The 25,238-nt window shown below is 45.4% G+C and overlaps 1 protein-coding gene across 3 annotated transcripts in view; it reads left to right on the forward strand.

Annotated features, from left to right (window-relative positions):
- The first annotated feature begins 18,540 nt into the window (after nt 1–18,540).
- LOC136827984 (histone H4 transcription factor-like) overlaps nt 18,541–25,238 on the forward strand; it is a 204,569-nt gene continuing 197,871 nt past the window's right edge. The window contains exon 1 of one of the 3 annotated variants that reach the window (XM_067085597.1): nt 18,541–18,606. The gene's annotated coding sequence lies outside the window, so the exon portion shown is untranslated. Of the gene's footprint in view, nt 18,669–25,238 lie in introns of all 3 variants that reach the window. The other 2 variants (XM_067085599.1, XM_067085598.1) reach the window with 2 other exon arrangements.

Raw genomic sequence — 25,238 nt, forward strand, 5'->3', positions numbered from 1 at the left:
GGCTGCATAAGTGTTGCCAGCGGCTGGCTAGTTTCATTCGGGCTAGATTCTAGCAAGGGGTTTTAGCTAAGGAATTTTTGTCAAGCATTATTGTATATATAAATTCATACGGTACATTTACTGATAAATTTCGCCATTTCATAATATACCAAGTGGCCGGAAATGTTGAATGACAGACGAAGAAAGCTTTTGATCAATCATTTCATACAACTGTGCGATCGTTTCTGTAGTCTTTGTGACGCTACTGTATGTCGACGGTATTCAAACTATTTTTGAAAATACGATCTCTCTCTCTCTCTCTCTCTCTCTCTCTCTCTCTCTCTCTCTCTCTCTCTCTCTCTCTCTCATTTGTGAGCTGTCAGATTTATGAATGATAATCTACAAAACTTCAATACTACTGGTGAGAGAGAGAGAGAGAGAGAGAGAGAGAGAGAGAGAGAGAGAGAGAGAGAGAGAGAGAGAGAGGAGGGGGGGCGTTATAAGTGGAAGTCCGAATTTTTTTTAAGTAACAGGGAAGATAGTCTGATCATTAGAGTCCCAGTCTAAAATCTTTAGTAGAATGAAACTGATTATGAAATAAGTGTAGCCTACCGATATGAGTTGTTAATCTGATCCAAATTAATATTCGCCATATAAAGACAGCTCATAACAACAGGTGACCAAGACCACGTATCGTCATGACAATCTCCCAAATTTTCGTACTATAGAACTCTGTTCATTTTCCCATTGAACCAACCGAGCGCATGGCCATTGTGTCGACCTCTTGAAAAAATATGGGACTTTCATCTTCTTTTGAGAGGCAACCTTTCATATTCTCCCATGTTACGACCGATTCTTTTTCACCCTTCTGATTAGGCCTACGCGAGGTAGGTGAGTCACCATACCGTAGGCCTTTACTTGAAAAACTGTTGAAGAAGATACACTTTCACACACAAACAAACAAATTTCCAGATTTTATATATGAAGAACCAACGACGTTAGTAGGATTTTATTCACACGTATCGTGCACTGAGAACACACAGAGTCAGTTTTGGGTAATAGTGAAGCAACACACGTGAAGGGGAGAAGGCTCAGCCATATATTATGTCTATATATAGTGATTGCTGCTAAACAAGGCAATTCGTTAAAATTAGAGACTCCATTAACCCAATAACGGGACTGCCTCCTTTTTTTAAAGGATGGTGAAGTGGCACAAAACCCTATGTAAAACGTACGAGTTGTCAAAAAATTGAAATTCTAGACATTGTAATGATACACAAAACCAAATAGAAATTATTTCATCAGAACCAAACGGAGTTTGGAAAACACCAAGGGTATTAATTTCAATGGGTCTGAAATTGACAAACGGTACCAGGACGATCTTGATGTCAACACTGTAACAACGGATTACATGTCCTGCAGGCGAAGCAAAATTCATCCAAATCTCAACAAGTCCATAAAAGGACGAAGCACCGTCTTATGCATTACAGTATCCCCTTTGACCAAGATTAAACGCACAAGAAAAGTCTTCTTTTATCTTCATCTTTAAAGAACATGATTGTTTTTCATAGTCTTCATTATTATTATTTGTCACCCACGTTAGATGCACTTATAATGATATTAAGCCTAATGTTTCTTACAGGGATTATTCCACCATGTACCCTCTGGACGCTCTGTATATCGTCTATTGACGCTAGACTCACAGGCTGAAAGGGAACGCCATCTGATAACCTAGCCTCTCGCGAGGTACATTTTAACTCCCTCTCTTTATCTCCGTGAGTTGCATCTACCCACGGTCTACCAACTGTCAAGTACATAATTCATAGCTGTCGCACTCCTGTTCGTTCGGAAATCGAACTTCTCATCGGTGAAATAAGTGTCCTAACCATTGCACCACAGGACCCTGGTAACTATGATATAGGGAACTCAGACGTGCTGCTGATGAACCTCATCTCAGAAGACTTTCTGTATATGTATAAATACATACAGATATATATATATATATATATATATATATATATATATATATATATATATATATGTATATGTGTGTGTGTGTGTGTGTGTGTGTGTGTGTGTATGTATATTGACCTACCCTAAAACTTTATGAGGCTCAGATATTTTAAGTTTTTAGTCGTCATCTGGTTGTAAGTTCTATATTATTTCAATACCATGAATTTATTAATCGAAAATATAAGATTCGCTTGTTAACTAATTGGAGCATATTTATGAGAGAGAGAGAGAGAGAGAGAGAGAGAGAGAGAGAGAGAGAGAGAGAGAGAGAGAGAGAGAGAGAGAGAGAGAGAATTACTTTGCTAGCACATCCGGTCCCGATGTGACAGCTCAGGCTATATATTTGTAGCCGTTTGTAACACTGCTGAGTCTCTTTGACGTTGAAGTTATGATAATTGTGTTAAAACTTATGGTTGGTTACCCAAAATTATTAAAGTTTTTTAGGGAATGGCGATGGTAAATTCTTATATAAATCTTAAGATATATTATAAATAGATAAACTCAAAGAAAATAAAAACGGAATAATCCCCATAGAAACAACCGTCTTTCGAAAGAGCAAAAACTTGAAAACTTCCAGTGACGCTGGGAAGTGATAGCACATCCACAGATCTAGAAACTGCCTACGTAATATTTTAATTTTCTTTAATATTCAGTTGTTATAAGACGATGAAAATCTGTCTGAAACAACCTAGAGCCTTCTTTTTTTGCGTACAGGTCAGCAACAAAATACCTGCGATGAATTTTACTTACTATGAATCATCATTTTATCTCTAGGAATTCCTGCTGCCCTGGGCGCGGGCTGGTCTGTTTGTTGTGTAGGCAGCGTTATTAGTCATTCGGAATCGGCTGCTGTGAACTCAAGGTTATACCATAAAAGTACGGAATTATCACAGAATGAAGGATAATTACCTCTATCTTCGCTGACTGAATTCTACAGACTGATGTGAAATAGGAACACCAGATTTCCATTCATTAAGAGCAAAACCTGTATGGAAATGATGCAGCACGCCTTGCGACAAAAAAAAAGTAAAAAATGCGTTTAAGTTTCTTCGGTCAGTTGAGTTTTCTGTACAGCCGCTGCAGCGTATAAGCAAGACCACCGAAAATAGAGCTATCTTTCGGTGGTCTTGGTATAATGCTGTATGAGCCGCGGCCCATGAAGCTTTAACCACGGCCCGGTGGTGGCCTGGCCTATATCGTTGCCAGAAACGCGATTATGGTTAACTTTAACCTTAAATTAGATCAAAACTACTAAGGCTGGACGGCTACAATCTGGTATGTTTGATGATTGGAGGATGGATGATTAACATTCTAATTTGCAGCCCTCTGGCCTCACTAGGTTTTAAGATCTGAGGGCGGACAGAAAAAGTGCTGAGGGACAGACAAAGCCGGCACAATAGTTTTCTTTTACAGAGAATAATAATCACCATCATCATCATCATCATGGGTTTTCTAGTTTCATAATGGTACTGTAATGCTCGTTTATTTTACTATACTGTATTCCATTGTTCTATTTCACTCTTTCCTGTTTCATATATGGTGCTACAAATATTACAATACATCGGATGTTGACCCTACAACGAAATCTGGAAGTGCCATAGACTAGACTATATCATGGTATTTCTAGTCTTATTTATTTCATCTGTTTTATTTATTAACCACTTTGTGAGAGGTGCAAAATAATGAGCAGGAAGACAAGTACTGCTGGTTTATTGATGAAAGCAAGCTGCTTATAAAACGGGATGCGGACGTCTGTGTAGTTCGCAGAGACCGCTTACAAAGATTTACAGGTGACCTGAGGTCAAACTAATTTCTTACAAAAACATGACAAGTTCATACAGAAAACATAGTGATCAATAATGTCTGACACATAACATAAATAACTCGTTACTTGTACATAAAGCATGATTGTTTAGAAAGACAACATATATACAATTTACAATTATGATGATAAATATATATTCCGATCAACCTTAGGTCGATGTGAAGGTATAAGAGGTGCAAAAGAAACGAGCAGGAAAAATTTACTGCTGATTTATTGGTGACCCAGGCGGTTTATATAGCGGCAGACTGACGTCAAGCTGTGGAACACAATGAGAACAAGGGTGACCTGAGGTCGATAATAGTTAACAATAAATATAGTGAACGAATACACTTTGAATCATACAAATGGACAGAAACGGAGTTGAATACAATCTGATGCCTGCGAAAGAAGAATACATGATATAAAAATTGGAGACAGGTAAATAATTATATACATAATTCAAATGATTGGATCGGCATGACCTGTCATGCCAGGTGTGACGAATTGTAGAGGCAAAGAAAATGGGACGTCACCATAAAAAACTCGTTCAGCAGAGACTTTACAAATACTCCCTCCCCAAGACATGGGTAACGTCTGATTAGTCGGCGTATCTGCTGGGGCGCTGAAGGGTGCCACGGTTACGTGAGGACATTGGGGAAACACCCTGTGTGTGGGGGCGGCTGGCTGCTGGCATGGGCGGGTGTTTCCGGGGGCAGCCGCGTGTCCGCTTCTTACGGGGGGGGGGGCCGGTTGCGGCGACGACTGTCCAGGTGGAGGGTGCGGTGTGGTGACGTCTGTGTCCTCCTCCAGGAGGGCGGGCCTGATGCGGTCTACCGACACCCAGTCGTTCTTCCTGTGAAGGGTGAACAGGAACGCCTTGCTGTTCCTCTCCAGCATGCGGAAGGGCCCCCTGTAGGGCCTGGTCAGTGGCGGGCAGACGGCATCATCCCTGACGAAGACGTGGGTTGCAGAGGACAAGCCGGGCGGCGTGAAGGTGACCAAACTGTCGGTATATGTCTGCTTGCAGGGGGCGAACTTGCCGACTATGTTGCAAAGCCTCTGGACAGATGGGTTGTGGTGGTCCTCTGTAACTAGCTCGCCTGGGACTACGAGGGGCTCGCCGTAGGTTCTCTCAGTTGCAGACGGGCGCTGTCGGCCCTGGGGGCGGTTCTCAGCCCAAGGAGAACCCATGGCAGCTGGTATTTCCAATCCTCAGTGGTGCAGTGGGCATGAGGGAGACCTTCAGGGACCTGTGAAACCGCTCGACCAAGCCGTTGGCTGTGGGGTTGTAGGCCGTGGTGGTGTGATGAGCTGTCCCCAGCAGTCATGCCAGGGTGGATCACAATTCGGTTGTAATGTGGTCAGGGACACCAAAGCGGCTGATCCAACTGGAGAGTAGGGCCTCGGCGCACATTCTGGCGGTGGCTTCTTGCATGGGCGTGGCTTCGGGCCACCTTGTTGAGCAGTTGACCACCGTCAGGAGACATTTGGCCCCGCCTGACAGGGGAAGGGGCCCGACGATGTCGATGTGAACATGACCGAACGGCCGCCCAGGCTGCGGAAACTCGCCAATTCCAGACTTTGTGATGCCCTACTTTGCTGGTTTGGCACTGCAGGCACTGCCTCGCCCAGGTCCTCGTGTCCTTCTGCACTCCATGCCAGACGAACTTCGCTGCCAGCAGCTTGGCCGTCGTCCTGCTGGAGGGGTGGGACAGCCCGTGGATGACGTCGAATACCTGGTGGCGGTGGGAGGCAGGCACCAGAGGGCGGGGCTGGCCGGTACTGACGTCACAGAAGAGATTTGGGACCCCGGGGGCGAGGGGCATGTCCCTCCACTTCAGGGACGTGATGGCGGTGTGGTAAGCTGGGGTCTCTGGGTCGGCAGCCTGCTCCCTGGCGAGGTCCTTGTAGTTGATCCCGAGCTGCACTGCGTTAAGCTCGACTTTGGAGAGGGCGTCTGCCACAGGGTTCTTCCTGCCGGGGAGGTACTTGACGGAGCAGGTGAACTCTGCGATGGCCGCTAGGTGTCGCTGCTGCCTGGAAGACCATGCATCGCCCTGCTTGGTGAAGGCATGGACCAGCGGCTGGTGGTCCGTATAGATTGTGAAGGGTGTGCCCTCCAGGAGGAACTTGAAGTGCCGGACTGCCTGGTATACTGCGCAGAGTTCCCTGTCGAAGGTGCTGTAGCAGGCCTCTGTGGGGTTGAACCTCTTGCTGAAGAAGGTGATGGGCTGGGGGCCGCCGGCGACGACCTGCTCTAGGACAGCTCCACAGGCGACGCTGCTGGCGTCTGTCGTCAGCTGGAGAGGAGCGGTGGGGTCCTGGTGGGACAAGGCGGTTGCCTCGGCGAGGGCGGCCTTTGTCAGGGAGAAGGCCTGCTGCTGGCTGGGTCCCCACACTAAGGATTTTGGTTGGCCTCTCAGGGTTTCCGTCAGGGGGGCCATGGTGTGTGTGATCCCGGGGATGAGCCTCCTGTAGTAGTTGACCATCCCGAGGAACTCCTGGGCGGCCTTGACGGGAGTGGGGACGGGAAACCTGGTGATGGCCGCGACTTTAGATGTGAGCGGGCGGACACCATCCGGGGATATCTCGTGGCCTAGGAAGTCAGCTTTCTGGACGCTGAAGGTGTACTAGTCGAACCTTACGATGAGGCCGTTCTCCTGCAGGCACTGCAGGACTGCCCAGATGTGCCTCTGGTGCTACTTGTGGGACCTGGAAAATATAAGGATATCATCCACGTAGCAGACGCAGAACTTCAGGTCCACCAGGATGCTATCCATGAGCCGCTGGAAAGTCGCCCCCGCGTTCCTCAGGCCGAAGGTGGAGAAGGCAAAGACGTAGGACCCGAAAGGCGTGATGATGGCGGTCTTCGGGACGTCCACTGGCACAACTGGTACCTGGAAATAAGATTTCAAGAGCTCCAACTTAGAAAATATTTTGGCCCCGTGGAAGGAGGCCGTGAGATCCTGCATGTTTGGCAGGGGGTAATGGTCAGGTTCCGTTGCGAGGTTGAGCCGCCTGTAGTTGCCGCAGGGTCTCCAGGAGCCGTCCGGTTTCTGCACCATGTGGAGAGGGGAGGTCCATGGGCTGGAGGCCTTCTTGCATATTCCCATCAGTTCCATTTCGGCGAAGGCGTTCTTGGCCTCCTGAAGGCGCCGAGGGGGAAGCCTCCAGAACCTTGCATGTGCAGGGGGGCCCCTTTGTTTTTATGTGACGGTAGATGCCATGTTTAGCTGGGGACCCGGGTACCTGGCGGAGCTCAGGCCTGAACACGTCAGGGAACTCCTTCAGCAGCTGTGAGTACTGGTGGGGGGCGACGGAGCAGATGGTGGGCGCCTTGGGTCCCATTGCTAACGGGAGGGACTGGCAGGAGTCGGTGTCGAGGAGGCGCTGCCGACCAACATCGACTTCCAGCCTGAAGTGGGCAAGGAAATCCGCACCCAGGAGCGGGGTCCTTACATCCGCGATGACGAAGTCCCAGGAATACCTCCGGCCAAGGATGGAGATCGACAGGAGCCTGGTGCCGTAGGAGAGGGGGACCTGTTGGCGGCCGTCAGGAGGGCAGCCGGGTCCGGTGCACGCTTGCGGTCCTCTCTGGACAGCGGGAAGATTGATCTAACGGCCCCCGTGTCAACCAACATCATCCTGCCGGAGACGGTGTCACGGACGTAGAAGCCTACTGGCTCTGGGTCCCTGGGTTCTTCTGTTGCCATGCCGGCCTGTCCTGCTGGCTGCTGCCTCCCCCGTTTTTTTGACAGGCGAATGAGCACGGCGGCTGGCAGTTCCGGGCGTCCCTGCCGAACCACCTGTGGTAGTGGCAAGGACCCGGGGGATTCCACCTGCTGTGAGGTGTTGGGCGCCTCCTGGTGACGGTGTTTACCCCCTCCTCTGCGCCCTCCTCCTGCTGGATGGCGCTGACGGGGAGTGCGGGTGCTGGTGCCCGCTTCGTTGCCTTCACGGAGTCTGTTAGGTGCTGCGTCATGCGGATCAGGACCTCGAGGGGCATGGCGTAGGTCTCAGGGATTTGAGTGCGGACCTCCGGGAGGAGCTGATGGAGGAGGAGCTCCCGCAACAGGCTTATTTTGAGTTGTTTTCCACTGCCGTCGGTGTTGGAGAGGGTGATGAGGTCCTGTATCATGCCCCATGACTCCATGACGCTCTGATCCTGACGCGGGCTGACGGCGAGGTCGAGGGCGTGGGCAGCCCGCTCGGCGACCGGCAGGGAGCATGTCTCGAGGAGGGACTTCTTCAGGAGGCTGTAGGTGAGGGGGCGTGCGGTGGACATCCACGGGATGAGTTTCCTGTAGATCTCCTCCGGCAGGGCATTGAGTACTGTGTCTGCTTGTAGCACCTTGTCATTGAGTTCCGCCAGCCTGAATTGACTCTCAACCCTGTACAGCCCCGCCGATGGGTTCCCCTGCGTGAAAGGCGGCAGCTTTACGGTCGGGGTGGCCTTTGCTTGTCCTGCCGGACAGGGCCCTGGGCAGGGGAGGGTGCGGGGCACGGGCAGGGGTGTGGAGGAGCGCGGGAGCCTCGGCGTGGGCGCGGGTGCAGGTGATATGGGCGGGAGGTAGACATCCGAATCCGCGAGGTTAGCGGTTAACTGAACGAGGGAGGGGATGTCCACGTCCATGCTCGCTCTTGCCCTCTTAATTGTAGTGGGATACTCGCATCAAAATGCACTTAGAAGCCTGCCGTGTGAGTCCGCTAATGATGCTGGTGATTTGCCGACGAGAGTCAGCATGCCCGAACGCTGGTTACTGCGCCGTAGCGAGACCGTTAGGGGCGTGGGTAGCTCCTGGAGCCAAGACTGAGTCACCGTGTGAGTTCGCTAATGGCTCCGGGAACCACTCCAGGGTCACCACTATAAGAGGTGCAAAAGAAACGAGCAGGAAAAATTTACTGCTGATTTACTGGTGACCCAGGCGGTTTATATAGCGGCAGACTGATGTCAAGCTGTGGAACACAATGAGAACAAGGGTGACCTGAGGTCGATAATAATTAACAATAAATACAGTGAACGAATACACTTTGAATCATACAAATGGACAGAAATGGAGTTGAATACAATCTGATACCTGAGAAAGAAGAATACATGATATACAAATTGGAGACAGGTAAATAATTATATACATAATTCAAATGATTGGATCAGCGTGACCCGTCACGCCAGGTGTGACAAATTGCAGAGGCAAAGAAAATGGGACGTCACCATAGAAAACTCGCTCAGCAGAGACTTTACAAAGGCACTGCAGAAAATGGGATGTTCTCTACAGAGAACACGTTGAGCGGGGACTTTACAATACTTACCCCCCCCTCCCCAAGACGGAAGCAATGTCTGATTAAACCAGGTATCTGCTGGGGCGACAAAGGGGCCTTGCTTTCTCGATGTCAACTGGAGAGGGTGGTCACCTTCCCCGGTGTCCTCTGCAGTGGTTTGTTGGTTTGTTGGGGTGCCTTTCTGCCCAGTTTCTGGGTTTTCCGGGGGACGCCCATGCCTTCTTCCTGCGACCTGGGTTGTGTGAGGGGCTGCCGCATCCTGCGGGAGGTCTTGGGGTCCACCTCCACTGCCCTCCTCCAGGAATGCAGGTTTGAGACAATCTATTCGGATTGCCTTCTTGTTCCTTTCCAGTACAAGGAAAAGTCCTCTGTAGGGTCTAGTCAAGGGTGGGCGTATGGTGTTGTCCCTGATGAAGACGTGGGTGGCGAAGGACAGCCTAGAGGGCATGAAGGGGGACGTTCTGTTGGTGAATGTCTTTTGGCAGGGGACGAACTTTCCAACCCTGTCACAGAGCCTCTGCGTCCCTATGTCATCCCTGTCCTCTGCGACGAGTTCCCCTGGGACTACCAGAGTCTCCCTGTAGACTTTTTCCGCTGAGGAGGGGTCGCTGTTGGCTCTGGGGGCAGTCCTCAACCTGGAGAGAACCCAGGGCAGCTGGCACTTCCAATTTTTGGAGGAGTAACAAGCCATGAGGGACGCCTTCAGAGACCTGTGGAACCTTTCCACCATTCCGTTGGCTGCAGAGTTGTAGGCGGTGGTGCTGTGGTGAGTGGTCCCCATTAGGCATGCCAGGGCGGTCCACAGCTCGGACAGGAAAGCGGGTCCCCTGTCTGTTGTTATGTCGTCTGGGACACTGAACCGGCTGATCCAACTGGAGAGGAGGGCTTCTGCACATATACTAGAGGTGGCTTCTTCCATGGGCGTAGCTTCGGGCCACCTGGTGGAGCGGTCAACGACTGTCAGAAGGTATCTGGCTCCTCCTGATGGGGGAAGAGGACCTACTACGTCGACGTGGATGTGCCCAAAGCATCTCTTTGGCTGAGGGACTTCGCCCACTCCCGATTCGGTGTGTCATCCCACTTTGCTTGCCTGACACTGTTTACACTGTCTTGCCCAGGCCATCGGGTCTTTCCGTATGCAATGCCAGACGAACTTCTCCATCAGCAGTCTGGCTGTTGTTCTTACGGAGGGGTGGGATAGGCCGTGGATGACGTTGAAGACCAGCCGACGTCTGGAGGCGGGTACCAGGCGTGGGGGCGTCTGGTACTGACATCGCTTAGGAATGTTGATCCTCCTGAGCCGAAGGCCACGTCCTTCCACTTCAGTGACGTGACGGCTGTACGGTAGGCTGGGGTCTAAGGGTCAGCAGCTTGTTGGTGGGTGAGGTCCTCGTAGTCAATCCCGAGCTGTACGGAATTGATCTCGATCCTCGAGAGGGGGTCAGCTACCAGGTTCTTCCTGCCTGGGAAGTATTTGATGGTGCAGGCGAACTCTGCGATGGCTGCGAGGTGCCGTTGCTGCCTAGAGGACCATGCGTCCCCCAGCTTCGTGAAGGCATGGACCAGCGGCTGGTGGTCAGTGCAAATTGTGAAGGGTGTCCCCTCCAGGAGGAACTTGAAGTGCCATATCACCTGGTATGCTGCGAAGAGTTCCCGGTCAAAGGTGCTGTAGCAGGACTCGGCAGGTTTTAGCCTCCTATTGAAGAAGGTGATGGGCTGAGGGGTCCCTCTGATGACCTGCTCCAGAACTGCTCTGCAGACGACGTTGCTGGCGTCCGTCGTCAGCTGGAGGGGAGCGCTGGGGTCCTGGTGGGCCAAAGATGTTGCTTTGGCGAGGGCGGCCTTCATCAGGAGGAAAGCCTTCTACTGGTCAGGGCCCCCCACTAAGGTCTTTGGACGTCCCTTCAGGACCTCTGTCAGGGGGGCCCATGGTGTGAGCAATCCCCGGGATGAATCTTCTGTAGTAGTTGACCATCCTGAGGAATTATTGTATGGCCCTGATGGAGGTAGGGGTGGGGAATGTCTCGACAGCTTCAACCTTCGACAACATTGGGCGAACCCCTTTGGGGGATATCTCAGGGCCCAGGAACTCCACCTTCTCGACGCCGAAGGTGCATTTTGTCAAACCTGACAATGAGGCCACTCTCCTGCAGGTGCTGCAGGACCTTCCAGATGTGTCGCAGGTGTTCCTCCCGGGATCTGGAAAAGATTAGGATATCGTTGACATAGCAGACGCAGAAGTTCAGGTCCACCAGGATGCTGTCCATCAATCTCTGGAAGGTCGCGCCCGCCTTCCTCAGGCTGAAGGTGGAGAAGGCAAAGGCGTAGGACCCGAAGGGCGTGATGACGGTGGTTTTGGGGATGTCCTCCAGTGCTACTGGGACCTGAAAATAAGACTTTAGTAGGTCCATTTTTGAGAATATCCTGGCCCCGTGGAAAGAGGCCATCAGGTCCTGCATGTTCGGCAGGGGGTAGTGGTCCGGCTCTGTTATCAGGTTCAGCCGCCTGTAGTCACCGCAGGGCCTCCAGGTGCCATCCGCTTTCTGCACCACGTGAAGAGGGGAGGCCCACAGTCTGGGAGCCTTTTTGCATATGCCCATCCTTTCCATCTCTGCGAAGGCCTTTTTGGCCTCCTGAAGGCGCTGCGGGGAAGCTGTCAGAACTTCACGTGCGTCGGAGGCCTTTCATTTTGCTATAGTGGTATATCCCGTGTTTGGCAGGAGTCCCGGGCATTTGGCGGAACTCGGGTTTGAAGACCGCCGGATACTCCTTCAGGAGGGAACAGTATTGGTGGGGCGCGATGGAACAGATGGCGGGCTCCTTGGGCCTGGCTACAAAGGCAGGAACTGGCAGGAGGCAGTATCCAGCAGGCGTTTGTGGCTGATGTCGACTGCTAGACTGAAGTGGGCAAGGAAATCCACCCCCAGGAGTAGAGTCCTGACGTCTGCGATGATGCTGAACTCCAGCCAAGGATGGAGATTGACAAGAGCTTGGTGCCGTAGGAGAGGATGGGGGACCTGTTTGCGGCTGTCAGGCAGCCAATTGGGTCCGGCGGGCATCTGCGATCCTCCCCTGAAGGCGGAAACACCAAACGCATGCTCCAGTGTTGACCAACATCATCCTGCCGGAGATCGCGTCGCGGAAGTAGAACCCTAATGGTAGTGGTCCCCTGGGTGTTTTTGTTGCTGCTGCCACGGCGGCCTGTGGGGTTGGCCACCGCCTCCTCCGTTCTTTGAAGGGAAGAAAGGGCAGGGGGCTTCGCACCTCCGGGCAGCTCTCCCAAACCTCCGGTGGAAGAACACAGCCCCGGCCCCTCCCTCTTCTGCTGGTGGGATGGCCTTTTCTGCTCGATGGAGTTGACGGGCTCTGCAGTGGGGTCCTCCGGCAGGAGGCAGTTGGCGGAGTGTGTGGGCGTGGTCGCCCAATTGGTCACCTTCGTGGAGTCTGTCAGCTGCTATGCCAACCTGATTAGGTCCTCGACCTGCAGGGTGTAAGTGCCCGTGATCTGCCCATGGACCTCTGGCAGTAGCTGCCGCAGGAAGATCTCCCTCGACAGACTGATTTCTTTGCGCCTGCCTCTGCTGTCAGTCTCGGGGAGGAGGAGGAGGAGGTCCTGGAGGTCGTGCCACCCTTCCAAGAGATTTCCCTCCAGTCGGGGGTTGAGGGCGAGGTCGAGGGCACGGGCAGCTCTCTTGGAGACCGGTAAGGAGCAGGTCTCGAAAAGAGTGGATTTCAGTTCTTGGAAGGTGGCAGGGCCCGACGTCGTCATCATCAACCAAGGGGCGATCTACTTATATATCTCCTCCAGGAGGGTGTTAATGGCAATGTCCGCCTTCAACACCTCGTCTGTCAGGCCTGCTATTCTAAATTGCCCCTCGACCCTGTAGAACCAAGACACTGCATTCTCCCTGGCGAATGGCAGCAGCCTTATGTTAAGGACCGGCTTTGGTTGGTCCATCAGGAGGGTCATTGTGTGGGGCGGTCGTACTGGTGTGGAGGTGTGTGCGGGAGGGGGTTGCGAGAGGGAGGTGTCTGCCTCCGAGAGGTACGCGGTAATTTGTACGTGGTTGGGAATGTCTGTGTCCATGCTCATTTCGTGCTCTCACTTTGAATGTGAGGGAATACTCGTGCCAATACACGCTGGGGGAGCATGCCGTGTTGGTACTGGGTCCGCTAATGATGCTGGGGACCTGCCGACAAGGGTCAGTTAACTCCCGAATGCTTTGTTAGAGCACTGTAGTTAGTCCATTAAGGGCGTGGATTAGGTTCATTGGGCCAAGACTTAGTCGCCGTTTGGGTCCTTTAGTGGCTTCCAGGAACCACTCCGGGGGTCACCACTGTGAGAGAGGTGCAAAATAATGAGCAGGAAGACAAGTACTGCTGGTTTACTGATGTTGTTGTTGTTTTAGATTTAGCTGGCCTTGTGCCAGCACGGGCTCTTGCTCCTAGAGCAGCCCGTTAATTTACTGATGAAAGCGAGCTGCTTATAAAACGGGATGTGGACGTGTGCGTAGCTCGCAGAGACCGCTGGTACAAAGATTTACAGGTGACCTGAGGTCAAACTAATTTCTTACAAAAACAGGACAAGTTCATACAGAAAACATAGTGATCAATAATGTCTGACACATAACATAAATAACTCGTTACTTGTACATAAAGCATGATTGTTTAGAAAGACAACATATATACAATTTACAATTATGATGATAAATATATATTCCGATCAACCTTAGGTCGATGTGAAAGCACCGCAGAAAATAGGATGTTCTCTACAGAGAACGCGTTGAGCCGGGACTTTACAACTTTACCTACTCTTTTTTTTTTTTTTTGCATTTTGCCCTTAATTTAATAAAATATGTTTTTTCTTCATTACTTCCTAATAATTATAATTAAAATTCATCAGCTTCGATGACAGTTTCCGTCTACATGTACACTTCTTAAGGATACCGGACACATATGCATTAGTAAGTGTAAAAGACAGTTCGATTAGCCAAATGACCGTATGCTAAATTTTCAGGCATACGTGCAAACTAATCATACCATCGAAGGAAGTGTGGTCTTTTTAAACGTATTTATATAAACGAATATGATTTTTCCTTGTAATATATGCAATGGACAAAATCAATTGAAAATTAAGAAAGTTGTTGCTTTTTCTCACTCGTTTCAACAAAGTTGGGCTGAAGATAAAACTAAACAGTGACCTTATGCTGCCTTAGATGGTGTGATGAAGATACGTGTACAAGAAAACAGAGCACAGCAATCTAACACATACGCAGACTGGACCTTCTAATGTATCCTTGTCAATAATTCCTTGTACGTTATGCTCCCACGGGCAAGGGCATGCCCAGTTTTCAGACGGAATAACAAAATCCTCTCGTTCATTCGTTGTAATGAGATTTAGCGAAGTCACGTGATAGTAGCAGTAGCGTATTGCCCAACGTTATCTGCACCTCAGTTCCCCTTAATAGTCACGTGACCAGGAATCCAGTTCGGTCTAATCAACCACCACGGTAGTTGGCAGTTATAATAAAGCGCAAGGCCAAAAATCTTTCCATGGCACTTCTAGAGTCACTGAAAATGAAAAACTTGTGAGAACTTTTTCATCTTTTCAGATAAAACTTAAGATCATTCTGCTGTGGAAATAGAGGCACGAGAGCATTGTGCTTGTAATATGTGAGCATTCTATTTTTAGCGTAAGCGATCTCTCTCATTTTAAATACAGACATTATAGATTTTAACATATGGGAATTCTGTTTTTTATATATAGATATTACATTTTTTCTGTTTTTTTATATATAGATTTTACATTTTTAGCATAAGGTATTTCTAGTTTTCTTTTACAAGCAAGCATTTTATTTAACACGGTAGACTATTCTTTTAAACATAGAACCACTCTATTTCTGCACGAACCCATTCTGTTTTTTAACATTATCCTTTCTATTGTTTTAGGCATGGCCATTCTCTATCTTTTATTTAATTTCTGTTCTTTATTCTATCTCTATTCCTAAATTTCGTTTTTCATTATTTCTATTCCTTACATGTGGTCTTCTTAATATACAACATTCTATTTTTTTTTTAACATAAGGTCATTTTATTGTTAACATGTGGTAACTATTTTTTTCTTTTTTTAACTAACAGACAATCTTTTTCTTCAAATTACAGACATTCTGTTGTTTAAGATAGACAGCCATTATTTTTTTAACGTAAAGGCTTTTTTTTTTTTAAATACGGTCATTCAATTGAGCTAATATACAGATGGACAATTTTTCATGAGGACATTTTATTTTTTCATATACAGGTATTCTATTTTTCATGTATACGATCACTTTATTTTTTAACAATGGTCATTCTACTTACAACAATGTCTCTCTAAGATATGATTATCGTATTTTCTTTTTTAACACAGTAATTTCACTTTCAAAACAAACAGCTACTCTTGTTTTTACGCAAGTGGATGTGCTACTTTTTCAGCATACGGGAATTTGGAAGTCATCAATTATGATAAATATTTTATTTCACTCTCATGAAAATAAATGTAAATAACAGTGACTGCAAGAATCATTGGCTTCACAGACGTAAAAAACGTGACTTTTATTTTTTTAACCAACTGGGGGTTGTAAGTCATAGCAATGAAGACTGAAGATAGGGACCTAGCTCTAGCTGCCATAGTTTCAGGAGCCAGAGGAAAACGCTTAGACTGTAAAGACTGGGGACTGAGCGACATACTGTCTGGGTGTTAACTGGTTTATTGGTTGTTCCTTACTGAGAGATGTACATTGTTGTTGTTCTAGATTTAGCTGGCCTTGTGCCAGCACGGGCTCTTGCTCCTAGAGCAGCCCGTTTACTCGAAGATGTTATTGACGCGTGCGGGCGGTAATGTAGCGTCTACACGCAGACAGGTAAAACAGAGATAAAAGGTTCAGACATCTGTGTTTGTCGGCAGACAAACAGATGGCGACATCAAGAGACATGATTAACATACAGTGATGAAACATACATCAGTGGAAAGGCCAGGAAATTCTACATATGGCCAATTGCTTGAGATTCAAGACAGATTAATGGATACAATGCAGTAGCATAATACTGTATATGTGAAATGGAGAGACATTTGGCGTCTTCACAAACAGAAACACACATACAGTTTGATACAGAAGATTCGTTGGAACATTATGAGTACATGATTAGAATGCTTGCATGGCAATGCAAGTAGTGGTGATTGTACATACATTAAGACAACAATGCTTAGGGAGAAACAGACGGAAATATTGTATGGTTGAAATCGCGTTCCTGTGGAGAAAGAAAACGAGACGCTCCTGTTTTATCGTGTCCATTCCGATGATGACGATTGACGAACACACACGTGTTTGGAAGAGACAGCGTCGGGGCTCTTACAAGACTTTGGCCGTTAGATTAACGCTAGAATTTCAACAATAGCATGAAGGAAACAAAAATATTTAGTGGAATTCATCACCAAACCCCAGGATCCTTTCATTTCAAGTCATCTACATTAGAGAAGGAGAGCTAATAATAACACTTTCCAGTATAGTATAATAACAATAACGAAGCAAAATACAGACTTTTTTTTCTTTTTCACAACGTATAAAGAGAAACCCTTTTATTTTTTTTATGTTGTGACTAATCTTTTTCCAGAAACTCTCTCATAATGTCCACTGACCTTCCATACTTAGATCCCTTGCTGTTCCAACTGTAAAGCACTGAAGCTTCGTTGTCGAGTCCAGGTTTAGCCTCCACAAGGTCTAGAGAGTATACTCTCTATATAGACCTTGAGCCTCCAGATCCTGCAGCCAAAAACGATGCGACCTCACAGGCACGTGACTTATACGTCACACAGTTATTTTCCCTTTGCATGTTCGTTCAACTAATTGTCGTGTTTCAACCTTGGTCACTACCAGGATTATTCGCCGCTATACATCTCTATCGCCCGCTATCGGGTACCTTCGCATTAAAAGAAATTGCAGTCTTGCCTGTTCAAAATTTCACTTACTCGTATGACCATAGCCATCACCTTCACGCCCATTTATAAAAACCTCATTCATGTCCATATCATCAGAACGACTTTTACGGGTTCTCTATGAGCAAGAACTCATGATTGCCTAAAGCCAGCCTAATCTTAAACAAAATTGAGAATCACGCCACCACACTAAACCTGCTCTATGGTCTCCGTATTTTCATTCGCCGAGGTCTGCTCCATTTGAATGGTCAAAGCCACACTATCATAAAACTCAGAAAATTGGAAAGTTTTAATTTTTTCGTGAACGACAATATCCTCAGTCCTCCTAATAGAAAGTGGGAGCTTATTGTACGATTTTATGGCGGCAAAAGACCTTCAAACTAACATTCGGACAGCATCTTGGCTCGGGTAACTTGAAGAGTAGACATCTGTGTTGAAACTTCGTTGGCTGTATTATGCACAATACACCTTTTAAAACTATGAACATCCAATTTTGATTGCTTGATGAGTTATAACATGTTTTAACATTATTTTAGTTTTGTTAGTCAGCGAGTCTGCCTCAAACACTACTGGGACAGTCATTAGTCTTGCAGCGTTACCAAGTATATTTTGCAACTTTTAATTAAAAATTAGAATGTGATAAGAGATCTGATGTTGACCTCTGCATTCTTGAAGGCTGGTCATGGTGGCTCTATGATCAACAGGATTAATATCACAGATATAGTCTCTGTTGGTAAAAGAAGTCCTGAGGTGCTCATAAGTCATATCCTTTTAAATACTGTAGGAAAAGGCCGGTGTGGCACAAAGCCTATACTCAATCTCAGGCAACCACCAAACCCACTTTCAAGTTGGGAGTGCTTCGCGAAAGCTAAGGGCTTGATCAACAAAATTTTTTTTTTTACATCTGTGATATGTAAATGATTAGAAATATAAAAAAAAATTATAAAAGACGCCTCTTTATTTCATTACAAAAAATAGTGGACCCTTTACTTAACAAACCATTAGAATCACAAAAAAAACTGTCATGATCATGTAAAACAAAAATGCATGTTGGCAATTTCTCTGTTTCGCCCAGTAATCTTGAGCACGGGAGAGAGAGAGAGAGAGAGAGAGAGAGAGAGAGAGAGAGAGAGAGAGAGAGAGAGAGAGAGAGAGAGAGAGAGAGAGAGAGAGAGCAGGACTAGTAAATAAAAGCTATTCCTCATTAGCCCACGATAAATTTTTAAATATATTTGCGAAATCATAAATACACTACTTAAGATGCAAGGATTAAGCAGTCTCTACCATCAGAAAAAGTGCCAGAAAACCCTTTCGTTTATTCTTTCATTCCTTCCTTACTCGTTTCAATGTATATCAAATCGCCCGTTATAATTTCATTTAGCTAATAATAGTGAGTCTAATGATATTCTTATGAAACAAGGGAATTAAATTCCATGTTAATGGGTGAGAGAAATTGAGAACAAAAAAGTATGCACTCTAGATATTAAAGTCTGTTTTCTATAATCTGTTGTCAGGTAACAACAAAGTCCTGACATCAATTCATTGTAGTCGTTGTATGGTAAGTGCGGCAACAGTTAATTGACTCTTATGCAGTTAAACTGATGCATAACGGGATGATAGGTATATGGCAACTCACTGTAATACCATAACAGTTTAATTCCTAGCAAAATAACCTATGTGAACTGTATCGTATTGGTTATTCCGGACTAACTTGGTGTTCTGGTTTTAGTCCGGTAGCAACACAAATCATCGCCTTTCATATAGGTTATTCCGGACTGACTTGGTGGTCTGGTTTTAGTTCGGTAGGAACACAAATCATCGCCTTTTATGTAGGTTACAGTAGGAGTATTTCACAGCACGATCTGGAATCTGTGGTGAAAACTTAACAAGGTGGTTAACTGCTGGTGTTTGACTAGATTGCGTCAGCCCAGGCTTACACCTTCGGTCTTGGTTGGATGAGACGTCGTGTTGAAGCTCTATTAAATTTTTACTTTAGGCAAACCCATTATCGTATTCTGGAGTTGAAAGGGAGGTAAAACTTTACTTTAGTTGCGCGGCCTGATTCCCGTCAGTCGTCGACAGGGACAGGTTCCTCATACATAAATAGACATAACCTTTCTTATAGCCTAGGGTAAACACTCGAGCCGTGGCACAATGTGTCACCCCTCTGTTGTTTGGACACTTCCAGAAAATGCATTTGAACGTGCCCCCATCAGTATCAGTGAGACTTGTGGCCCCCCCCCTCTCCACAACATGCTGAGACCTCTACATTCCTATCAAAATAACAGTTTTCTCTCAAATTACGAAATAATGGCATATTTCCGATTAAACAGAGGTCTGTTAAGATAGGTGTGCGCGGTGCTAACTTACCGGCCATGACACTCGAAACTTTTACTTAAAACTCTTAAAAGTGGACGAGTGACGCCATCTCGATATTTGCAGTCACTTGTGTAAACAAACTGCCCATTACCTGGGTTAAATCTGCAAAATATTTGTACCCATAGATGCTGACACCATTTCCTTAACATCAGTGGTAAACACTGCCGCCTTTGGGGATTGGATGGGGAACTCTAGCAAATTTTCAGGACGCCAGAGTTCTAGATAATATTTAAATAATTAGGTAGCTAAACACCAAAATAAGGTTATAAATTGAGTAAATGTATTACATGTTCATTATAATTATTTGAAAGTATTCATTCTTGGAACAAACCAGATTCCTGAGACAAATTTAAACACTTGTGAACATTATGATGTAGCTATTTTTTGCATTTTCCTATCGGTTTTTTTTATTTATTATATATTACATACAGTGTAATATATATACATCACATACACTGTATGTTTTGCCAAATATAGTGCTGTTTTAAGTAATAAATTTGGATTTAAAACCTTTATTTCAGTCCTGTATTTTAACATGGCATCTTGACTCTCCAACCAATTGTAGATAAATTGTCATACTCAACTTTCTTACGTTTTTGCCAGTGTGGTAACATTCATATGCACACATTACATGTCTCAGAAGTATACATAGTAATATGGACTTAAATAAATGAAAAGCCCTAACAACAAAATACTACATTTTTATCGTAAACAATTCACATGCGTCGTCCGCTCTCAGATGTTTGTGGCAGCCAGGTACAATAACACTGGAAAATTGTTCCCACCACAGTTTCGCTACTTTGATGGAGCAAAGTACTGTAAACAAACATTCTCACATATTTTAAGTGGTATTTTGAGTGAATTAAGAACAAAATGTGTGTAATTACAATCAAATAAGCACTGTGGAGCTTCAGTTGTGATGTCAGTAGCGATAAAAGTACGGATTAAAGGTAAAAATGCATTTCATTTCAACCACATGACAGACCTGAATTCCATGTCTCATATTTTCACCAATATAGGCAACAAAATGTTGTTTTATCATGCTGACTACAGCTAAAATCTTGAGTAATATCTATAAACATTACATATATACGCAATTAGTGTTCAGTGCACTGTTAAATGAGTGCTGGGAAGGAAGTGTCCAGTCACCATTCATTTTGTCACAGTATTTTGGGGATACCATATTGGATACCAAATTGCCTTCAACATATATTTTATGAGGACTTCACATGCTTATTTTAGTTCATATGGCAGTTTCCTATGGCTCATTTTGTTAATGAAGCCCAAAAAGGCGGTAACCTGTCCTGGTTGGTGACTGGCGGGAATCAGGCCACGCAACTAGAGTAAAGTTTTACTGAAAGGGATAATGTTCGTTTACGGGCTGAACTTCCGTCAAGTACTCTGTCAAGTACTCTGTACCGTCAAGTACTCCAGTTCTGGTCATATAGGCTGTAACATCCAAAATAACGTAAGACGTTATGTTTATGGTATTTACTGTTATGTTTATGGTATTTAATGTCATTATTTTATGTTTTATGTACATCCCCAAGGGGCTGGTACCAAACACAGGGCCCATTTTGCACATTACTGTGCTCATGGCCTGAGGTTTGGAAACCTTACAACAAATGATTTCCGGTTGAAATTTTGAATAGGACAATTGGAAACAGCAAGAAAACTGTTGAAAAAAAATGTTTGTCATGTGGAACTGGAGTTTGGACTGGAAATGAACTTTTACTGTTGAAAGTATGATCTTCCTAATTTTTTGTGTCTTTTGAATGTTTGACATTAGGCTAGTTTTGGTAGCAAGTCAGCAGTTTTGGGGATAGCCTAATGAACCCCTTCAGGCCCTACAGTTATGGTGAGTCACAATGTATTCTATTGTAATGTAACTTAGGGCGCTGGGTCCTAACATGGTCAGGAAGTGGGCTTTAGACCTCCTCTCAGACCTCCCCCAACTAACCTAGCTAGGGTAAAAACAGTTAGCCTATAGTGGCAGCCCAACTCAACCACACCTAACCTAGGATGCCATGTCCTTACTAGACCAAGTTCACCCCCCCCCCATACCTAACATAAACTAGGTCATCAGGTCATTATCATCCAGTGCATGGTGTCACTTTGAAAATGATCAATGAACCTTACCTGATCAGAATCTGAACTTTCAGAACTATCATAGAAATATTAGAATACATCCCTGTATTCACTCATTTTGTATTTTCCCTAATGAAAAACCTGGTATACCACTGTGGTCCGTCAAATTGTAAGATAAAGTTCTAATTCACTACCATAATGAGTGTCAGAAATGTTCAAAACATATATAACATCAAAAAATTTCTTCTGAAATTTTGCTTTACTGCTGAAATAGCCTAACTGAGTTACATATCTGCACCTAAGGAGCCATGACTAAGAATTGAAGTTTTTTACATGAACAAGTGAATTTGAAAATTCCAATTACAGTAATTGGTCAAACTTACATCAAAAGAACCAATCAGGATTCAGTATTTATCCACATACCCAGATTTCCAGATGAAAATAACAAAGATGTCGAAAATATGCTAGCCATCTGTACCCTCAGTGCACAAGGAAGTAAAAAATCTAGTGAAGAGCCCCACTCCCAAGTTCATAAAAAATGTTTTGTACTTTATACTATAATCACATTCCAGAGTTGAAAATATGCTTTTCATATGCTTTAATATGTGCTTTGAACTTCTCTAAAATTTATTTCATTAGCTAATGAGTAGGTTAAGAGACTCTGGACCCCCCCATATCCTAAAATTTGGGAGATGAAAGTGGGAAAACCAAATTTTCGGGTGGGGGAAAATACAAAATATGTGAAGTACAAGGATGGATTTAACCTGACGTAACCATAGTGGCAAGTTCCTTACCTAGCTGTTGGGGCTTAGTCTCCCCTGGGCCCTCCCACCTAACCTTAACCTAGGGGTCCAGGTCCTTATCTAGCCTGGGAGACTTTGCCCTTGCTGGACTCCCTATCTGACCCTAACCTAGGGTGTGGGATCTTTCGTTTTAAGCATGGATCTTGGTTTCTGTGGTTTTAGCCTGGGTGTCTTTAACTCATCAATTTTGAAGGAAAATTAATAAATGTAAAGAGTGTATGTCTGCACACCCCCACCTGTGTAACTCAGTGTTGCCAACCTCCCATCTAACCTAACCTAGGAGGCTGGGTCTTTACCTAGCCAGGGGCAGTATCCCCTGTACCCGGAGGGGCTGGATGAATGATCGGGCTAGGTTTATTGTACAGGAATGTGTGCTTTTGGGGCAGTATGATGTGATGCCAACAGATTTAGAAAAACAAAGTTATTAAACAAAAGAGGTAACTTGACATTCTTTCCTTAACCTAATTTATTACCTTAATACTACAATGGTCATCAAAAAAACCTTAATCTGATAAACTTATCCTCCTATGCCTAACGTAATACTATAATTCATCAAACCTTATTTTACTCAGTCTTAATCCTATGTCCCCCTCCTCCACTATCAAAAGAACCTTAACATATTTGAACCTCACTGTCAATAAATCTTAATACTATAATGTTCCCCCAACTACAGTGTGGTCTCTGAGACTTTTCCTTCAGATTGGGAGTTAGCTTGCTCGACATCAGCCAGTTTAGGATTTTATTGCTATCCTTCTTCCTACTGGAGAGATCAACACCTAGTTTTGTCACTGTCCAACTGCTGTCAAACTTTATTTGCTGCAGGTGTGTCGAGATCAGCACCTTTTGGGATTTAGTGTTGTATACGTTATATATTGACCAAGTGTTTTTGTTTCTGCCATCTGGCATAGATTAGTTGCTCAATATTTCTCTTCTTTTCTTTTTATCAGTCTTAGACACAATGTTGTATGTGACCATACCATTCTCCACCTATGTTCCTTATCTCTTCTCTGTTTTATCCCCTCCTCTGTTTGCAACAGCTCTTCTACAGTAATTGTCCTCATTTATAATAATCTAATCCCTTGTTCTCTGAAGTAAATCCACTGCATCAGCTTCTGCACATTTTATTGTTTCATCAGATGCTACAGCCACGAGGTAGGCCAACAACACTCCAACACAGACTGTTCACCAGTTCCAGTCAGTAGATAAGTACTCCCAAATAGCTTCTGTTAAGGAAGTATCCTAACTTCTCAAGATCAACAAGTTTTGTGTCACCGTCAACAGTGGGATACACGTTGGGTTGAAGGGCTCTTGGATCTCCACCTATGTTCCAGCTCTGTCACTCTGTACAGTAATTGTCCTCATTTATAATAATCTAATCCCTTGTTCTCTGAGTAAATCCACCATCAGCTTCTGCACATTTTACACACTGAGCAAACTGCCAGTAAAAAAAAAAAAAAAATGAACTTAAACCCTTCAAGCATTTTCAAACGAAAACATAAAGAAAAAAAAAACATAAACCCACATAAACCCAAACTTCTAAATGCCACCACACCTCCATAATAACTTAACCCAGGGCACTAGGTCCTTATCTAGCTTGGAGCTTTGCCCTTCTGGGCCTCCTCGCCTAACCTAACCTGGGAGGCTGGGTCTTTACCTAGCCAGAGGTTTTGCCTCATTGGGCTCTATAACTAACTTAATCTAACACAGGGTGCCAGGTCCTTACCTAGCCAAAGGGAGGGCTTTTCCCACAAGAACCCTTCACCTAACCTAATTTGGGACACTATGAAATAAAAATAATAGGGATGTGACCAAACCAACTGTACCAAACCTAACCTAATTTAGGGTGCTAGGCCCTTACCCTAGTGCCCGTTATTACTTTCAAAACATTTCATAAACTCGCGTAAATGAGAATTAGAATTATCATTGGGATTAACATCTTCACACTGGCCTTGTTATTAACTGGGCATTGAAGGCTGCTGAGTCTCAGACAGAGGAGGGTACAGCTGACTTAGTAATATGAAAAAATGGTGTAGGAGCTGGTCCTCAGGAAATTTATATGGAAAGAGAAACCTAGAAATGTATTTGCCGGAAATAGTCATATCTTGGTTTATTCCTTGGTTAGTGGATTCCTCGCTTAACAGACAATTTGGTTAACGGTGTCCAAGTTGTTGGTCTGATGAAGGAGTATGTAATGGCCAAATAAACAAAATCTACACTGGGAAAACGTAAAGAGGCCATCAGAGGAGCTAACATTGCTAAGGGAGGGAAATTTGTTATGAAACAAGTTATCAGACAGTTGAAGAGGTTGGGAAATTTTTGTTAATTTGGATCAAGGGAAAACAGCTTGTAGTGTTTCTGAGGCCATCTTTTTTGAAAAGGCAAGACAATTGCATGCTGATCTCTTGTAAACCATTCCTGGAATGGGTGCTGATAAAGGCAGCATTCAAGAGTTCATAGCCAACCATGGGTTTTTTAGAAATTCAAGAGAAGTGGCATGCACACTATGCTGAGGCATGAGAAGGCTGCCAGGGCTGACAAAGATGATGCTAAAAATTATATAAAGAGTTCTAGCACTATGTAAAGGCTGAAGTTTTAGTTCCCCAACAAGTGTCTAATTGTCGTGAGACTGGCCTGTTTTGGAAGAGAATGCCAAACAGGATCTGTATCACCCAAGAGGAAAAGTCACTGCCAGGGCACATGGCAATGAAGGATAGGCTAACACCCTTGTTCATAAGGGCACAAACAGAATGATGCTGCTGGCTAAGTCGTTCCATCACTCCCGTTAAGTAGGTGGGGCTTGTCATCTACACTAACTATTGGAGTGCTACCGCGATTTTTAAACAAAAGGCTGCCGCGCGAGGTTAAAACTACAGCTGTGTAATTACTTGGTAAGTATATAGGAAACTTAATTTTATTATGA

Source organism: Macrobrachium rosenbergii, chromosome 42 (assembly GCF_040412425.1).
Source record: "Macrobrachium rosenbergii isolate ZJJX-2024 chromosome 42, ASM4041242v1, whole genome shotgun sequence".
NCBI lineage: Eukaryota > Metazoa > Arthropoda > Malacostraca > Decapoda > Palaemonidae > Macrobrachium > Macrobrachium rosenbergii.